Source organism: Scyliorhinus canicula, chromosome 28 (assembly GCF_902713615.1).
Source record: "Scyliorhinus canicula chromosome 28, sScyCan1.1, whole genome shotgun sequence".
Lineage (NCBI taxonomy): Eukaryota > Metazoa > Chordata > Chondrichthyes > Carcharhiniformes > Scyliorhinidae > Scyliorhinus > Scyliorhinus canicula.
In genome coordinates this window covers 10,398,445-10,418,152 of record NC_052173.1, presented here as the reverse complement: position 1 = coordinate 10,418,152, position 19,708 = coordinate 10,398,445, and the positions used below count along the sequence as shown (strand labels likewise).

The 19,708-nt window shown below is 46.9% G+C and overlaps 1 protein-coding gene across 3 annotated transcripts in view; it reads left to right on the top strand.

The window, feature by feature from the left end:
• Positions 1-19,708, top strand: part of LOC119958234 (G-protein coupled receptor 182-like) — a 52,836-nt gene that overhangs the window by 10,142 nt on the left and 22,986 nt on the right. Inside the window, exon 1 of one of the 3 annotated variants that reach the window (XM_038786646.1) lies at positions 14,673-14,764. The exons of the other annotated variants lie outside the window; for them this stretch is intronic. The gene's annotated coding sequence lies outside the window, so the exon portion shown is untranslated. Of the gene's footprint in view, positions 1-14,672; positions 14,765-19,708 lie in introns of those variants that run through there. 3 annotated transcript variants of the gene reach the window in all.

Sequence of the window (19,708 nt, the reverse complement as noted above, 5' to 3'; positions counted from 1 at the left end):
TGCAGGGAAGTACTTGCAAATGAAAGATTAAAACCCTCAAAACATCAAACGCATTTGCAGACTAAGCATGGTGAGTTCGAGGACTTTTTTGAACAGATACAGTGAGATCTTCAATCATCAGCTGAAGTCCTCAGCAGAAATGTAACGTCGAATGACAAAGTAAGTGAGATCATGAGGACCAAGCAGGCTCACCTGTCACATTAAAGAGTCGTGAAGGTCGGCCGGCCTGGGTCCCGAAGGTCGGCCGGCCTGGGTCCCGAAGGATGGCCAGTTGGCAAAAATGGGTCCCGGGCACATAAAGTTCGAAAAACATTGATCGAGGATATGGCAGCCAACATTTAAAGCGTATCCCTAATTGCCCTTGAACTGAGTAACTGCTAGACCATTTCACAGTGCAGGTGAGAGCCAACCACTTTTCTAGGAGTCTGGAGTCACATGTAAGCCAGTAAAGGACATTAGTAACTTTGTTTATTTTTTTTTTAAAGTTTAGAGTACCCAATTATTTTTTTCCAATTAAGGGGCAATTTAGCATGGCCAATCCACCTAACCTGCACATCTTCCAGTTGGGAAAAGATAAATGGCATCCTGCTGATCCTGTGTAAGCTGACACAGTTGTCATCAGCAAGCTGGTCATCAGCAAGTTGGTGTCTCAAGGTCTGCAGGTGCCCTGTGACTTGCTGATCTCTCTGACAGACTTGTATCATCTAAACCACAACACAATGGGCAGCACGGTAGCATTGTGGATAGCACAATTGCTTCACAGCTCCAGGGTCCCAGGTTTGATTCCGGCTTGGGTCGCTGTCTGTGCGGAGTCTGCACATTCTCCCCGTGTCTGCATGGGTTTCCTCCGGGTGCTCCGGTTTCCTCCCACAGTCCAAAGATGTGCAGGTTAGGTGGATTGGCCATGCTAAATTGCCCTTAGTGTCCAAAATTGCCCTTAGTGTTGGGTGGGGTTACTGGGTTATGGGGATAGGGTGGAGGTGTGGGCTTGGGTAGGGTGCTCTTTCCAAGAGCCGGTGCAGACTTGATGGGCCGAATGACCTCCTTCTGCACTGTAAATTCTATGATCTATTTGATGTAGTTTACAAACAAACTTACGATGTCTGCAATGTTTTCTTTATTAAGTATTGAAATGTCAAAAAGTGGGGACTTCCGGTTGGCAGCTCCCGCTTTAAAAGGACTTGTTGGCTCTTTTAAGGGCCCCAGACGGCGGTGATTCGACGATTCCCGGTGGATAAAGGGGTCTGGAGCAAAACCCCCTGGGATTTATGGTTCGGACTCGAAGTGGGGCGAGGAGAAAAACGGCAGCAGCTCCCCTGGAAAAGCGGGGGAAGGTGGACAAAATGGCGGCCGGTGGAGCCCCTGAGGAGTGGAGGCAGTGGGCTGAGGAGCAGCAGGCGGCCCTTCTGCGCTATTTCACGGAGCTGAAAGGGGAGTTATTGGAATCCCTGAAGGTGACGACTAGTAAGCTGCTGGAGTCCCAGACAACCCAGGGTGCAGCGATACTTGAGTTGCAGCAGCAGGCCTCTGAGCGCGAGGAGGTGGTTTCGGCCCTCGTGGGGAAGGTGGAGATACACGAGGCACTTCATAAAAAGTGGCAAGATCGGTTCGAGGAGATGGAGCTTCGGTCACGGAGGAAGAACCTGTGGATCCTGGGCCTCGAGGAGGGGCTGGAGGGGTCGGACCTGCCGCCCTATGTGGCCGTGATGTTGAACTCGCTGGTGGGGGCAGGATCCTTCCATCTGCCTCTGGAGCTGGAGGGGGCCCATAGAGTGCTGGCCAGGCGGCCTAAGGCGAATGAACCCCTTGCGGGCGGTGCTGGTGCGGTTCCATCGGTTCAGTGACCGGGAGTGTGTTCTCCGATGGGCCAAGAAGGTGAGGAGTAGTAAGTGGGAGAATTCGGTAGTGCATATCTACCAGGACTGGAGTGCGGAGGTAGCCAAGCGGAGAGCCGGGTTTAACCGGACGAAGGCGGTGCTCCATGGAAAGGTGAAGTTCGACATGTTGCCGCCTGCGCGCCTGTGGGTCACCTACAAGGACCGGCATCACTATTTTGAGTCCCCGGAGGAAGCGTGGGCCTTTGTGCAGGCTGAAAAGCTGGACTCGAACTAGAGATTGGGGGCTGTGGGAGTTTTTCTATTCTATTCATGTATCATTGTCTATGCTGTAGCGGGTTATTCTGTTTGTTTTTGTTTTCTCTCTCGCTTTTGGACGATGTGGGTTATGGTTCTGTGTTCTAAGGGGGGTACTGGGGTTTGTGGTTGATCTGTGTCTTTGTTTGTACTGGGTTGGGACTGCGGTTTGGGAGCTGCATTGGTGGGGTGGGGCAGTGTGAAAGCGCAGGCTTTTCTCTGGTTTCCCGCGCTGCGGGACGAGGGGGTGGAGCTGGTGACGAGGGGCGTGGTTATTAGACCGGGTTTCCCGCGCCAAAGCGGTGCCCAGGAGCTGATGCAGGGGAGGAGGGGGGACCTCATATCGGGAGGGGTCGGAGTTAGAGCGGGAGCTGCCGGGGTCAGCAGAAGTCAGCTGGCTCACGGGAGTACAGTGGAGGGAGAGTCGCGGTTAGGAGGGTCCTAGCCTGGGGGGGGGGGGGGGGGGGGGGGGAGATACCGGGTTGCTGCTGGATTGGCCAGGGAGGAGTTCGAGGGGGGTCGGGGTGAGGTTCTATTGCCGTGGGAAACAGGCCGAATAGGTGCCGGCCAGGGGCGAGCAGTCGATGGGTTATGGCTAGTCGACGGGAGAGGGGGGCTGGGTGCCCCCTGATCTGGCTGATTACGTGGAACGTGAGGGGGTTGAATGGGCCGGTTAAGCGGGCCCGGGTGTTTTCGCATCTGAAGGCGGACGTGGCCATGCTCCAGGAGACCCACCTGAAGGTGGCGGACCAGGTCCGTCTGAGGAAGGGGTGGGTGGGGCAGGTTTTCCACTCCGGGCTCGACTCGAAAAACCGGGGGGTGGCGATCCTGGTGGGGAAGAGGGTGGCGTTTGAGGCGTCTGAGGTTGTGGCTGATAGTGGCGGCAGATATGTGATGGTGAGCGGTAAGCTGAAGGGGGAAGAGGGTGGTGTTGGTTAATGTGTACGCCCCAAATTGGGATGATGCTGGTTTCATGAGGCGTATGTTGGGCCGCATTACTGGCCTGGAGGTGGGGGGCTTGATCATTGGGGGGGGGGACGACTACAATACAGTGCTGGATCCCCTACTGGATCGTTCTAGTTCAAGGACAGGCTGGGGGTTTATGAACCAGATGGGAGGATCCCTGGAGGTTCGGGAGGCCGAGAGCTCGGGAGTACTCCTTTTTCTCCCATGTGCACAGGGTTTATTCCCGCATTGATTTCTTTATTTTGAGCAGGGGACTGGTCCCGAGGGTGGAGGAGGCCGAATATTCGGCTATCGCGATTTCGGACCATGCTCCGCATTGGGTGGATCTGGAGATGGGGGAGGCGCGGGACCAGCGCCCGCTTTGGCGTCTGGACGTGGGGTTGTAGGCTGATGAGGAGGTGTGTAGGAGGGTTCGAGGATGTATCGAGAGGTACCTCGAGGTCAATGATACTGGGGAGGTCCGGGTGGGGATGGTGTGGGAGGCTCTGAAGGCAGTGCTTAGGGGGGAGCTGATCTCCATCCGAGCCCATAGGGAGAGGGGGGAGGAGAGGGAGAGACTGGTGGAGGAGCTGTTGAGTGTTGATAGGAGGTACGCCGAGGCCCCGGAGGAGGGATTGCTGGGGGAACGGCGAAGCCTGCAGGCCAAGTTTGCGTTATTGACCACCAGAAAGGCGGAGACACAGTGGAAGAATTTTTTGGACAGGCTCCGATTTCCAAGGGTGCAGGAGGAGCAGGTGGAGGGACTGGGGGCGCCGATCAAGTTGGAGGAGTTGGTCAGTGGGATTGGCCACATGCAGTCGGGGAAGGCGCCGGGACCGGATGGGTTCCCGGTTGAATTTTATAAGAAATATGCGGACCTGCTGGGCCCCCTGTTGGTCAGGACCTTTAACGAGGCATGGGAGGGGGGTGTTCTGCCCACGACGATGTCTCGGGCACTAATCTCCCTGATCCTGAAGCGTGATAAGGACCCCTTGCAGTGCGGTTCATACAGGCCGATTTCACTGCTGAATGTAGACGCCAAGTTGCTGGCGAAGATCTTGGCCACTAGAATAGAGGACTGTGTGCCGGGGGTGATACATGAAGATCAGATGGGTTTTGTGAAGGGGAGGCAGCTGAACACTAACGTGCGAAGGCTGCTAAATGTGATAATGATGCCGGCAGCAGAAGGAGAGGTGGAGATTGTGGTGGCATTGGATGCGGAGAAGACCTTTGACAGGGTTGAGTGGGGGTACTTGTGGGAGAGGTTCGGGTTTGGGGTGGGGTTTATTAAATGGGTGAGGTTCCTGTAAGAGGCCCCGATGGCGAGTGTAGCGACAAATGGGAGGAGGTCCGAGTACTTCAGGCTCCACCGTGGGACGAGGCAGGGGTGCCCCCTGTCCCCCTTGCTTTTTGCGCTGGCAATAGAGCCTCTTGCCATGGCTCTCAGGGAGTCGAGGGGGTGGAGGGGTTTGGTGAGAGGTGTGGAGGAGCACCGAGTGTCGCTGTATGCGGACGACTTGCTGTTGTTTGTAGTAGACCCGGTGGGGGGAATGCCGGAGGTGATGGAGATTATTGCTGAGTTCGGGAGTTTCTCGGGATATAAATTGAACCTGGGCAAGAGTGAGCTGTTTGTTGTACACCCGGGAGATCAGGAGGAGGGGATTGGTAGGCTCCCGCTAAAGAGGGCAGTGAGGAGTTTTAGGTACCTGGGGCTCTGCACAAGCTCAATTTTACTAGGTTGGTGGAGCAGATGGAGGAGGAATTAAAAAGGTGGGACATGCTGCCGTTGTTGTTGGCGGGTAGAGTACAGTCCGTTAAAATGACGGTGCTCCCGAGGTTTTGGTTTTTGTTTCAGTGCCTCCCCATTTTCGTTCCGAGGGCCTTTTTTATGAGGGTGAACAGTAGCATTCTGGGATTTGTTTGGGCGCATGGGACTCCGAGAGTAAGGAGGGGGGGAGGGGGGGGGGAGGGGAGGAGGGGGAGGGGGAGAGGGGGAGAGGGAGAGGGGGAGGGGGATAATGTTTAAGTTAATTGGTTTATTGTTCATTTATTCTGTTGTTCATTGGGGTGGGGGGGTTTGTTATATGCGTTGTTACGGGTGCAGGGGGGTGTTTATTATTATTATTGTTATTATTTTCTTGTTGATATATATTTTTCAATAAATTCCAATAACAATTATTTTTTAAAAAAAAGAAATGTCAAAAAGTGGAAACAATTATGTAATAACAACAAATTTGCACTAAAATGTACTGGACATACTGAAAAAATGTTTTTCAAAGTTTTAAACTACTTTATGAACTCCAGTTCCCTGGAGCTTCCCTTGCCTAAAAATGGTTGCTGTAAAAAAAGAGCAAAGTCAACACAAATGCCACATTATAATGTTAGGGTGCACTTCTGCATATTGCGACATGAAACATGAGGCCTTAATTTGGTTTGACCAGGTTCTCCACCACATTATATCAAGGAATATGTATCAAAGATGGATAAATGGAGTTGAGGTACAGAGTTGCCACAATCTAATTAAGCACAGAACAGACTCAAGTCTGAATTGTCCCCTTCAGTTCCAATGTACTGCAGGAGCACAGCTGCTCTTAGGTTTCTGTCCCAGATAGGGACCCAGTACCCAAAGTGCAACAGTGCTAATGGCTCACGATAAAAAAGCCCAAATAAAGACAAACATTGATTGGAATAAATGATCAAGTTCTCCTTCAGTTGCCTTGTCTGTTTATGTATGTGAAAGGTTGACTTGTTCTAAGAGAAACCTCCAGCTGATGTTGATATTCGTGTTTCCGCAGTAACTTTCTGTTCCTTCAGAATCCTTCATTGATTGATATTTCTTGTTGAGGGTAAAACAGGAAAGAACACGAGGAAGCATTTTACAGTAAACAGCAATCCACAGGAGACAGGATGTGGAATAAAATGCCAAGTGCACAACAGGCGTTTGAAGTTCATTGAAAGGTTGTTCAGTTATTAATTCCAAAGCTCAGCAAATCCTTTTTTCCCCCAAGTCATCAAAAAAACTCTTATTGTGATGATCATGCTTTCTTATTTAATGTTCCCAACATCCTGTTTTTTTGGTCTGTGCCCGAATGCCCCAATAAATTGGTTTGGGATGGTTCAGGGTCCTGGTTTTAACTTGCAATAAGACAAAATCCATTCTCTGCTTCTGTATATTTGCCTCTACATTCTTCCCCATGCCTCAGCCTCCCTTTTCCCTTCTTGTTTCTGCCTCCGATGTGCCCTCCCATCCACGGCTTGGAGCTGATTATGTGGTCCCATCGCAGTGCTGGCAGGACTACGATACACCACAAACATGTAGGTGCCTGATCAAATATACAATGCAATGTAATGTGATGCATTACACTTTGGGAAATATAACCATGAAAGGAAGTACATCCTAAGCAGATTTTGAACAGAATGTAGCAAAAGAGAGATCCAAGTATATCGACCTTCAAATACTCATGCAATTAAATCAATTAGACATATATAAATGTTTACTCTTCACAGATTTTCTATATGGATATAAGTAAATACATTCTGATGTACAATTTCACATGTTTAATACATTTATTTTAACCTCCACTCCATTTGTATATTAAATAAAATCTTCCCATCTGCAAGTTTGTCATTTTTCAGTTACACATTTAAATTTCTATATAGTTTATCTCTCAAATGTAATCTATTTATTTATATATTTATTTTCCTAGTATTTAACCAACATGTCCATTCAGAAAAACACTAACAATACACAACTACAATAGCACATCCTCCACTGCAACACACAGTCCTCAATTTTCAAACACAATCTCCAATTTCCCTTAAGCAACATGATAAGAAATCAGTTTTACAAATTATGTCAATCGTGTTTTCACATTTCATCAGATATAAAATGTATATTTTTTATGGTAGTAATGCCGAGTCTGAAAGGACAGTGGGAGCAGATTGAATAATCATTTTCAAAGGAGAATTGAATATACACTTGAAAGGAAAACATTTACAGGACCATGGAGAATGAACAGGGGAAGACGACTCATTGAATAGTTTATATCAGAGAGTCAACAAAGGTACCATGACATATTTTTGTTAAACTTTTTGTTTTGGACATTGTCAGGACGTTTTGCAAGAATAGAAATCCAAGGGAGACAACAAATTTTATACTGTATGAGAAGAGAATGTGATTGGTTGGCAAGTGGACTCTGATTGGTAGAGATGTTGCCATAGAGAATGCACCAGCTGACAGTGACAGACAGTTAACTGCCAAGCAGTGTTTGAAATTTAAATCAGGCAGCTTGACTCTGAGCAAGACATTGCCCCGAGGCAGGAACCAGCAAATGGCTGTCATTTAGTTTGTTTAGCTGAAACAGACGAGATGTTCTTTCTGTCTTCAAAGAGTAGGGCCCTATGTATTGATCAATGTAGCTTCCAGTACACACAAATGTGCCACGCTGCAAGCCTGACTGAAAATCCTAAATCTCACTACCATTGTTAAGTGATATGTGTAGGTGGACTTGTGATGATGGTCCATTTGATTTTCACAGTGGGTAACAACAAGAGGGTAGTCACATTGCTGGGAGTAATAACAAGGGGCCAGTCACATTGCTGGGAGTAATAACAAGGGGGCAGTCACATTGCTGGGAGTAATAACAAGGGGGCGGTCACATTGCTGGGAGTAATAACAAGGGGGCAGTCACATTGCTGGGAGTAATAACAAGGGGGCGGTCACATTGCTGGGAGTAATAACAAGGGGGCGGTCACATTGCTGGGAGTAATAACAAGGGGGCGGTCACATTGCTGGGAGTAATAACAAGGGGGGCGGTCACATTGCTGGGAGTAATAACAAGGGGGCGGTCACATTGCTGGGAGTAATAACAAGGGGGCGGTCACATTGCTGGGAGTAATAACAAGGGGGCGGTCACATTGCTGGGAGTAATAACAAGGGGGCAGTCACATTGCTGGGAGTAATAACAAGAGGGCAGTCACATTGCTGGGAGTAATAACAAAAGGGCAGTCACATTGCTGGGAGTAATAACAAGGGGACAGTCACATTGCTGGGAGTAATAACAAAGGGGCAGTCACATTGCTGGGAGTAATAACAAAAGGGCAGTCACATTGCTGGGAGTAATAACAAGGGGACAGTCACATTGCTGGGAGTAATAACAAAGGGGCAGTCACATTGCTGGGAGTAATAACAAAAGGGCAGTCACATTGCTGGGAGTAATAACAAGGGGACAGTCACATTGCTGGGAGTAATAACAAAAGGGCAGTCACATTGCTGGGAGTAATAACAAGGGGACAGTCACATTGCTGGGAGTAATAACAAAGGGGCAGTCACATTGCTGGGAGTGTGTTATATGCTCCCAAACAGTCAGAGGGCAATAGAGGAGCAGATGTGTAGACAATTCACTGAGGTATGTTAAAAATAAGAATAATAGGGTAATTATATAAGGAGATTTCAACTTTCCCAACATTAATTGGGATAGTCATAGTGTAAACAGTTTAGAGGGGACAGTTTTTTTGAAATGTATTCAGGAAAGCTTTTTATGTCTTCAGAAGCTCCAACAAGGGATGGCAAAGTGCTGGATCTAATTCTGGGGAAAGAAGCCGGACAGGTGTTTGAAGGTGGCAGTGGGGGAGCATTTTAGTAATAGTAACCACAACACAGTACGATTCAAGTTTGTTATGGAAAAGGAAAACGATTGTCTGCAAAAAATGATCTTGGAAGGCAGATTTTATTAAACTAAGACAGAACCTGGCCAAAGTAGATTGGGGAACTCTACAGCAGAGCAGTGGGGGGGGGGGGGGGGGGGGGGGTGTTCAAAAGGAAATGAGGGGAGTACAGGCCCAACATGTTCCCTTCAAGGTGCAACAAGCCCAGAGAATCCTGGATGTCTAGGAATATTCAGGATTTGATAAGAAAAGAGAGGCTTTTAGCAGGTACATAGATACATAGAACAGTACAGCACAGAACAGGCCCTTCAGCCCTCGATGTTGTGCTGAGCAATGATCACCCCACTTAAACCCACGTAACCCGTATACCCGTAACCCAACAATCCCCCCATTAACCTTACACTACGGGCAATTTAGCATGGCCAATCCACCTAACCCGCACATCTTTGGACTGTGGGAGGAAACCGGAGCACCCGGAGGAAACCCACGCACACACGGGGAGGACGTGCAGACTCCACACAGACAGTGACCCAGCCGGGAATCGAACCTGGGACCCTGGAGCTGTGAAGCATTGATGCTAACCACCATGCTACCGTGAGGTACAAAGGGAGCAACTCAGTGGAGGCCATAGTGATTATATAGGGGGAACTTGAGAAAGCAATTTGGAGAGCAAAGAGCGGGCATGAAAAAGCAGTGGTGGATAAGATTAGGGAGAATCCCAAGATATTCTAGAAATATATGAGGATAGTGCAGTTGATGTAGTTTATATGGATTTCAGCAAAGCCTTTGACAAGGTCCCACATGGGAGACTGATAAAGAAGGTAAAAGCACATGGGATCCAGGGTAACTTGGCAAGTTGGATCCAAAACTGGCTTAGTGATAGGGGACAGAGGGTGGTGGTAGAAGCCTGTTCATGTGACTAGAGGCTGGTGTCCAGTCACGTACCACAGGGATCAGTGCTTGGTCCCTTAGTGTTCGTGATATATATAAACTATATACAGGATAATGTGGGCGGGATGATAAGTAAGTTTGCAGATGACACGATAGTGAGGAAGAAGGTCTTGGGTTGCAGGAAGGTACAGACGGGTTGGTCAGATGGGCAGATCAGTGGCAGATGGAATTTAACCCTGAAAAGTGCGAGATAATGCACTTTGGAAGGAGTAACAAGACAAGGGAGGACTCAATGAATGGCAGGACATTAGGAAGCTCTGAGCAACAGCTTGGGATGATTATCCAAAGATCCCTGAAGGCAGAAGGACAGGTTAATAGGGTAGTTAAAAAGGCATACGGTACACTAGTAGCATAGATTATAAGAGCAGGGAGATTATGCTGGAGCTGTACAAAACATTGGTTAGGCTACAGCTGGCGTACTGTGTGCAGTTCTGGTCACCTCACTATAGGAAGGAGGTGATTGCACTGGAAAGGATGCAGAGGAGATTCACCAGGATATTGCCTGCAATGGAGCATTTGAGCTGTGGAGAGAGGCTGGATAGGCTCGGGTTGTCTTCTTGAGAGCAGAGAAGGCTGAGGGAGGGGGACTTGATTAATAATAATAATATTTATTAGTGTCACAAGTAGGCTTACATGAACACTGCAATGAAGTTACTGTGAAAAGTCCCTAGTCGCCACATTCCGGCACCTATTCGGGTACACGGAGGGAGAATTCAGAATGTCCAATTCAGCTAACAAGCACATCTTTCGGGAATTGTGGGAGGAAATCGAAGCACCCGGAGGAAACCCACGCAGACACAGGGAGAACGTGCAGACTCCACACAGACAGTGACCCAAGCCAGGAATCAAAATTGGGTCCCTGGCGTTTGAAGCCACAGTGCTAACCTCTGTGCTACCATGATTGAGGTGTATAAGATTATGAGGAGTATGGACAGGGTGGATATAAAGCAGCTGTTCCCCTTAGTTGAAGGGTCAGTAACAAAGGGGGCATAATTTTAAGGTGAGGGCAGGAGGTTTAGAGGGGATTTGAGGAAAAATGTTTTTGCCCAGGGGATAGTGGGAGTCTGGAACTGCCTGGGAGGATAGTAGAGGCAGGAAACCTCACAACCATTTAAAAGGTAGGTGGATGAGCACTGGAAATGTCATAACATTCAAGGCTATGGTCCAAGTGCTGGAAAGTGGGATTAGTGTGCATTTAGTGTTGTTTTGTTGGTGGAGACTCATGGGCTGAAGGGCCTTTTCTGTACTGTATGACTCTATGACCACATGGAGATGTACAACGGCATATAATGCAGACCTAGAGTTAGTATGGTGTTGAGCAGAGACATATTAAGACCTAGACTTGGAGATAGCTATTTGCCTGTACCCTTTACTGTTTGTATCTATATAGCAATGAGTAATTAATAAAGACTTGCTGTTAACATCCAGAAGACTATGAAGACTTCTTTAACAGACATGTTCTGCAACTAACACTATTCCAACATGGTTGCAGCTCCAGATCAAAATGCTGAAATGGTAAAGAAAACCTCCAATGGAAATTCTGACCTGAAACCGCTCTCAACTGAAGCTGAATGGCCTTTTCTGTGCTGTAGACCTCTATGAATCTAATTTGAGCGTCTCACTACTCGCAACAGTAAATTATTGAATGGAATAAGTTGGCAGATAGCTGCTCCACACAGCCAATGTTACAAATGTTTCTTTCAGAAGGGTGCCGCTGCCACATTGTGGAGCCTGCCAAAATCAGTAGACATGGGAAATCCTTTGTACTGCAATGAACAGCAACGCCATTTTGAAACCCTGGAAGCCGTTAAAGCTGTACCCATACTTTAAATATCATATCATAGATCTTTTATATGAATCACAATTCCCCACTTCCAACTCAACTTGGACTTGCGGAAAGCCCAGACCAGTCACAAAACGGGTCTTTAAAAGAATATATTTTTAAGTGACAGCATTGCTCCAGACTTCAGTAAATATGCTGCAGAACTGCAAGTAAAAGATGATCTAACACCAGACAAGGCAATCCAGATAGTTAAACAGTCTGAGCTACACAAGCAACACAGGACAAACCTAAGGAGGGAGAATAAACATGGAGCAGAATCCAACCCTCAGTCCAGCCTATTCACAAAGACACAGGGACAATCCGCGTCAGGGAATGCAATTCCTGAACACACAGAACAACCTTACCAGTGCTGCAGTGCAAAGCACCCTCACAGAAGAGATCCGTGTCCTGTAGGTACAGCCCAGTGCTTCCACTGAAACAGACAGGGACACTTTGGCAAACAGTGCAAGTCAAAACCTGAGCATTGCACAAATATCCCAAAGATAACCCACAAGGCTGAGCCCAAAAACCCAGAAGATATAGCCATGCTTCTTGGGTGAGTTTTGGAATGCTGACATCTGGTAAATGGTCATCTAACAAATTTTAAATGATATCCCGGTGCCAGTGTGACAGTCCTGTCACACAAGGAACTGCAGCCTCTGGCTTTGAAGTGTAGCCACCTGGGGTGGCCACTTCCCGATTGCAAAATGGATGCCCGCAAAGAATACAGGGAAAATTGGCCAGGCACAAGAAACAAGCAGGTGCAAGGTTTCCTGTGTATTAAGACTTACAGAACCAAAACCAGTAGCCATCTACATATTAATGAGCAATCCCCAGGAACAATTAGATACATTGAAGCGATCGGGACCAAACCAGACTCCCCGGCGCCAGCATGAGCCAGGACAAAGGAAGGCCAACGGACACAAAGACACAGAAATCGATTGAAACGATTGGGACATGGTCCAATTGATTGGGACCAGGTCCGGGGTCCGCCCACAAGGGCGCAAAACCCCTGGGGACTATAAAATAGAGTCCCCAAGTTCAGTTTGTTCTTCTTGGCAGCTCTCAAAGAACTCTTGACCGTGACTCTCAGCAAGGAGAGACCTGCCTAGCAGCTGCACCAACCAAGTAAGTCTCCAGTCAATGCACACTACGAGATAGGCGCTCCTAGCTACTATTCCATACCAGCTTTGAAACCTGCAGACTCAGAACCGGACAAAGGCCATTGTTCCTCTGACCTGGTGGGCCATTGCAAAAGCTAAGTATAGGCCTTTAGTGTTAGTGATAGTCTAGTAAGTAGAGTTTTATGCATGAGTAGTAATTGACTGTGTGTATAATAAATGTGTTTTGATTTGAAACTTACTAACTGGTGTATTGAGTTATTGATCAGCACTTGGCTTTGAACCTCGTGGTGGTATCAGAAAGATACCTGGCGACTCTAGAGCAAAGGTTATTAAAACAGAGCAATTAAGTAAAAGCACACTTAGCAACAGAACAACGGACACTCCACTTCACTTGACAGGAGGAATCTAGTCAATGGCATCCTGTAGGTGACTCTGAGGTACAAGGACAAAACTATGCAAACAACAGTCTTTGTCATCCACAACCAGGCCTACTCTCTATTAAGCCACAATGCCTGTATCAAACTCAACCTGCTGCAATGGATTGATGAGGTCAACCAACAAAGGCCTGGCTCCAAATATGAACAAGAGTTTTCAAAGCTCATCACAGGACAAGGCTGTCTGAAAACTGCACACAGGATTACGCTCAGGGATGTTGCTGCACCAGTGCTCCTTTTCACTCCACGGGAAGTCTCCCACTCCCTGAATAAGAAAGTACAGCAGCAACTGGATGAAATGGTGAACATAGGAGTCATTTCCCAGTCAAACAACCTGCTGCATGGCATGGTGCTCTGGGATGGTCCCAGGCACAATGCTGCAGTAGCCAGAAGAGGCACTGCAGCAACATGCCTGGGACTAAGTATCAGGACATGGAGGCCAACTAAGTGGCAAGTGTCCCGTGAAGCGTAGGGTCGTGAGATGCTGATTGGGTTATCGGGATAGGCTGGAATGGGGGGGAGGGGGGATCCTGGGTTCGGATAACGGCCCTGGGTCACTGTCCATGTGGAGTTTGCACATTCTCCCCGTGTTTGCGTGGGTTTCACCCCCACTACCCAAAGATGTGCAGGGTAGGTGGATTGGCCACACTAAATTGCCCCTTAATTGGAAAAAAATAACTAGGTACTCTAAATTTATTTTAAAAAGGAATGGGGGGGGGGGGGGGAGGTTCATAGGTGACCAATCCTGGATGGAAGGGTGTCCCCAGTCAGAAAGGACGGAGCTGCGCTCCCCCACCCCCATTACTTCCCACACAAGATTTAGGATTTGAACTTTTGTCTTTCCCCCCTCCCCCAATCTATCTAGCACACACCAGACTAAAAATTGAGGATGGGCAGGAAAAGGCCCCTAAGTGACCGGAATAGATTAGAAGATAGAATAGTGAATATTCCCCGTCACATTGAAGAGGTTTATTTCTTTCTCCACTTTTCACTCACACTCTCACGAAGCCACTGACTCATGCTGAATACAATTCTATGGGCAATAGCAGCCCTCCAGTGCTTGTAGGATATTTTATCACAGGCGTAACCACAACCGAGTCAAACCCTTTTCTCAGTTTAGGGGACCTGTTGACAAGTGTAACTCTATTGACACCTCAGTTGAGACCAACTAATGCAAAACAGACCACAGATCCAGTAATGGATCACCTGATCTGTATACCTCAATGCCAAGCCACACAGTATGTTGAACACTTCTTACTAAGTTTTCGGGACATTAACAAATTGGAGAGTTTTAAACTACCTTCATTTTGAAAATATCCCCAACACAATTTATCCCTGTATTTAAACAAAACAACCTCCTATGTCGATTTTGTCCCTGGCTTTATTCATTGCACAATTAGCCAGTTAATAGTTATTTGGCTCATTTTGGAAAGTAATGATGCTGACCTTTCAAAGCAAAAGCCAAACAAAATGTCCATTATCTTACAACACCTTATGCTCCTTGACCTTTGGTTGCATATCATAACTCTCATGTTTTCCTGTTTACTGCAAAATCTCCCCTCATATTCCTTCCTCCCTGCACCGCACAGCAATAAATGTCGAACCTCACGACTGAACAGTCATCGTTTGGAGAGGTTCTTTTACTGTTGGAACAAATCATTCAGCAAGGCACAAGCAACATTTATTCAGGTTAGTGAGGGCTTTCTTACTGTATAATAATTTAAGAGGTACTTTTTCTGCAATACAGGGATTGTAATGAGATATACTCTATATATTTTTTACACTGTACATTGCAATAGGTTCCATAACAGGAAAAGTACACTATTAACCTTTTGAAGAAACTCAGCAAGGTTTAGTACAATACGATGACAAAATGAAGTCTTTAGTAGAGAGAGATGGAGCGAGATACAGTTAGTTGTGTCACTGATTAATGAAAACAAAATCTGTTGACCTTGAAACTGCAAACGTCTTTTTCTACAGCAGTTTCAGTTCATGCTGAAGTGAAAATCAAAATTGATTTAATTAAAACCTTTACGGCACAAAATAAATACCTACCCAATTCATAGGAACATAGGAAGTAGGGGCAAGGGGCCATTCAGTTCCTTGAGCTTGCTCCATTATTCAACTTGATCACTATTAATATCCATAAATCTATCAATTTCTGTCTTAAACATATTCAATGTTTGAGTCTCTACAGCCTTCTGGGGTAAAAAATTCCAAAGATTTCCCACCCTCTGAATGAAGAAATTCCTCCTCACCTCAGTCTTTAATAGCCTACCTTTTATTCTGAAACTCTGTCCCCTAGTTCTAGGCGGCCCCCAACCAGATGAAACCTCCTTCCTGCATCCACTCCGTGAAGCCGTGTAAGAATTTTGTACAGTTCAATGAGATCACCTCTCATTCTTCTGAAATTTAGAGAATACAGGCCCAGTCTCCTCAAACATTCCTCATAACACAATCCCGCCAACCCCAGGACTAGTCTGGTAAACCTTCATTGCACTCCCTCTATGGCCAGTAAGTATATTCCTCCTTACTCCTGTACTCAAATCCTTGTTCAGTGACAACCAACGTAGCATTAGCCTTCCCATTTGCTTGTTGCACCTGTATGTTAGCTTTCAGTGACATATGAACAAGAACACCCAGGACTCTTTGGATATCAACACTTCCCAATCTCTCCCATTTGAGAAATACTCTGCATTTGTTTTTCCTATCAAAGTGGATAACTTTTTTCCACATCATATTCCATCTTCCATGTCCTTGTCTACTCACTTAGCCTGTCTAAATCCCTTTAAAGTATCTTTTATTTCCTCATTCATTTTGTTTCTCTTAAATCCAGACCTGAAATATTTTGTACATTTTAGGGGGGTGAATTTCCATGAAGGACTCTCCATCCATCCCGTATTCATCGGTGATCTTTTTCAGGTGATTCCATAGCTCTTACACTGAAGTTACAGTGGACAGGCAGGAGAACCACCTGTCCCTAGCAGAAATTAATCGTGTCATCCCCCCTTTTCTCTCCTTAAGGCATTGACTTCAATGCCAGGCTAGAATTTTAGATATGCGAATGCTCTTCTGGTACCTCAAACAAGTGGCAGTTTTTTCATGTGCTGGTCTGGGCAGGAAGGTTCAGCAGGCTAGTCCACAATGGAGACCATCACAATCGTGCGTGATCCAGTGCTCACCAAACATCCACACATTTCTCCGCTGTTGGGATTCTCCGTTGCGCCGGCAGCCCAGGAATTTCCCGACGGCGCGGGGCTGCCTACAATGGGAAACCCCATTGACCGGTCGGCGTAACGGAGAATCACGCCGGCGGGTCAGGGTAGAAATATGGGGTGGTGGGGCAGAGAATCCAGCCTCCCATTGGCCAGCTGGCAAAACTGAGAATCCTGGGGGTGCGCCCGGCGGGAATGAGAATCCTGCCCTTGCTCTTTTCAGCAGAGAGTAATTTGATCATTAGTCAGAGCCTGATTAATTTTCGTCCTTTCCTGCCCAACTATGCTGAGACCAATTATTGCAACTCTTCTCTGACACAGATCACCCACCTCAGCACAGACCAGGAATCGTCTGATTTGTACATCTGTGGGTAATATGCCTTTTGGAGGAGCCCGCCTACACAGGGTGAACTGCAACCTTGTCCCAATAAAACTGTCAATCCCACCTTTTCTCACAGCATTTTCCATTCTGCTAGCCCCACAGAGAGAAAGGCAATTTTACTCAGCAAGCAAACTCCATTTCACTCTGTGTGAAGTTGAAGGAAAAGTATTTGATTAAACATTCATGACAAATGATGACAGCTCTTTTTATAATACTTTTTCTTTAGCTTTACAGATAAAGAAATGTATAGCAAGGCACGTTGCCTCTCTTCAGTCTTAGATTGTGAGTCACTCACTTCCTTTCAGTAGAAAATAAAAGAAAACGTTTTTTTGAAGAGCAAAATCCTGCAAATGCTGTAAATCAGAAATAAAAACAGAAAATGCTGGAAATATTCAACAGGTCTGGCAGCATCTGTGGAGAGGGAAACAGAGTGAAGGTTACAGGTTGTCAGCGAGGTCATGAAAAAAAATGAAAATCGCTTATTGTCACGAGTAGGCTTCAATGAGGTTACTATGAAAAGCCCCTAGTTGCCACATTCCGGCGCCTGTTCAGGGAGGCTGGTACGGGAATCGATCCGTGCTGCTGGCCTGCTTTAAAAGCCAGCGATTTAGCCAAGTGAGTTAAACCAGCCCCTCATTGACCTGTAACATGTTTTCTCTCTGACCTGCTGAGTAGTTCAGTGATTATGGTGGGGGTAGTACATTCACAAGCCAAGTTCTGAGTTTTCTGATTGAACTGGATTACTGCCTTAGTTTAATCCTTTGTTTTTTTCTTTTTTTCCTAATTGTGGTTGGGGATAAATAATAGGTGGCCAAAGTCAGCATGTTAGGTGATTTTTATTGTTTGCTCAAAAGTAATGACACAATTAACTTGTGAAACATGTCACTGTTTCACATGAACATTTAAAATTCATTCATGGGATGTAAGCATCACTGGCAAGACCAGCATATGTTGCCCAATCCCCAATTGCCCCTTGAGAAGGTGGTGGTGAGCTGCCTTCTTAAAGCACTGCAGCCCACATGGTGTAGGTACACTCACAGTGCTGTTAGGGAGGGAGTTCCAGGATTTTAGCTCAGCAACAGTGAAGGAACGGCCGCTATATTTCCAAGTCAGGGTGATGTGGGCTCAGAGGGGAACTTCCAAGTGGTAGTGTTCCCATGTGTCTGCTGCCCATGTCTTTCTAGGGGGTAGTGGTCGTGGGTTTAGAAGGTGCTGTCTAAGGAATCTTGGTGAGTTCCTGCAGTACATTTTATAGATTGCACTGCTATCTCTGTGCATCAGTGGTGGAGGGAGTGAATGTTTGTGAATAGGGTGTTAATCAAACGGGTTACTTTGTCTTGGATGGTGTTGAGCTTCTTGAGTGTTGTTGGAGCTGCACTCATCCAGGCAAGTGGAGCGTATTCTATCACAATCCTGGCTTGTGCCTTGTAGATGGTGGACAGGTTTTGTGGAGTCAGATGGCGAGTTAATCACCGTAGGATTCCTAGCCTCAGACCTGCTCTTGTAGCCACAGTATTAATATGGCTAGTCCAGTTCAGATTCTGGTCAATGGTAACCCCCAGAAAATTGATAGTGGGAGATTCAGCGATGCTAATGCCATTGAATGTAAAATAGTTAGATTCTCTCTTGTTGGAAATGGTCATTGCCTGGTACTTGTGTGGCACGAATGTTACTTGCCACTTGTATACCCAAGCCTGGATATTTCTCAGGTCTTGCTGCATTTGGACATGAACTGCTCAGATACTCCTCAGTATCTGAGGAGCCATGAACATTGTGCAACCATCAGCAAACATCCCCACTTCTGACCCTATGATGGAAGAAAGGAAATTGATGAAGCAGCAGAAGTTGGTTGGGCCGAGGACACTGTCCTTTTTTAAAAATGTTTTTATTGGGTTTTATACAAGTTAGAAATACGGGTATATACCTTGCAAAGCAAAACATAGGATCTATGAAATATAACCAGACGGGTGTGTATGTGTGTGTGTGTTGGGGGGTGGGGGGTCTTTTCTCTTTTATTCTTTCCGTTTTACAGATCATCTACCTAGGGTGGAGGGGGTAAATGCTTTTTAAATGATTTTGTGCAGTTGCCTTGGCATTGGCCATTGCTCATTTCTCCTTCCCATTTATCTTTGCGTTCTCTCTCTATGCTGTGGTTACTTCCACTGTTGTCTCCCCAGCTGCTCCCACCTCCGGCCCCCCCGTTTTTGTTTTCTTATCTCTTCCCCCTTCTGTCTCCCCTTTTTTGTTCTCCCTACTTTCTCTTCCCCCCCCCCCCCCCCCCCCCCCCACCTTCGCTGCTGCCCCCCATTCTTTCTTGCTGGGTTTTGCTACCTCACTGTGCTGTATCCTCGATGTATCCTCAAAGTGAAGATGGAACTTTGCCTCCACAAAGGCTGTGCGATGGTCACACCTAATGCTCCTGTCTTGGACAGATGCTTCTGCGGCAGGCAGGTTGGTGAGGATGAGGTCATGTCTATCTTCTCCCACTTATTGCTTCCCACACCACCTTCTGCAGATCCAATCTAGCAACTATGTCTTTAGGGACGAAAGGGAAAATGCTGGAAAATCTCAGCAAGTCTGGCAGCATCTGTAGGGAGAGAAAAGAGCTAACGTTTTGAGTCTGATGACTCTTTGTCAAAGCTCTTTTCTCTCCCTACAGATGCTGCCAGACTTAGAACATAGAACAGTACAGCACAGAACAGGCCCTTCGGCCCTCGATGTTGTGCCGAGCAATGATCACCCTACTCAAACCCACGTATCCACCCTATACCCGTAACCCAACCCTTAACCTTACTTTTCTAGGACACTACAGGCAATTTAGCACGGCCAATCCACCTAACCCGCACATCTTTGGACTGTGGGAGGAAACCGGAGCACCCGGAGGAAACGCACGCAGACACGGGGAGGACGTGCAGACTCCACACAGACAGTGACCCAGCCGGGAATTGAACCTGGGACCCTGGCGCTGTGAAGCATTTATGCTAACCACCATGCTACCGTGCTGCCTACCGTACTTGCTGAGATTTTCCAGCATTT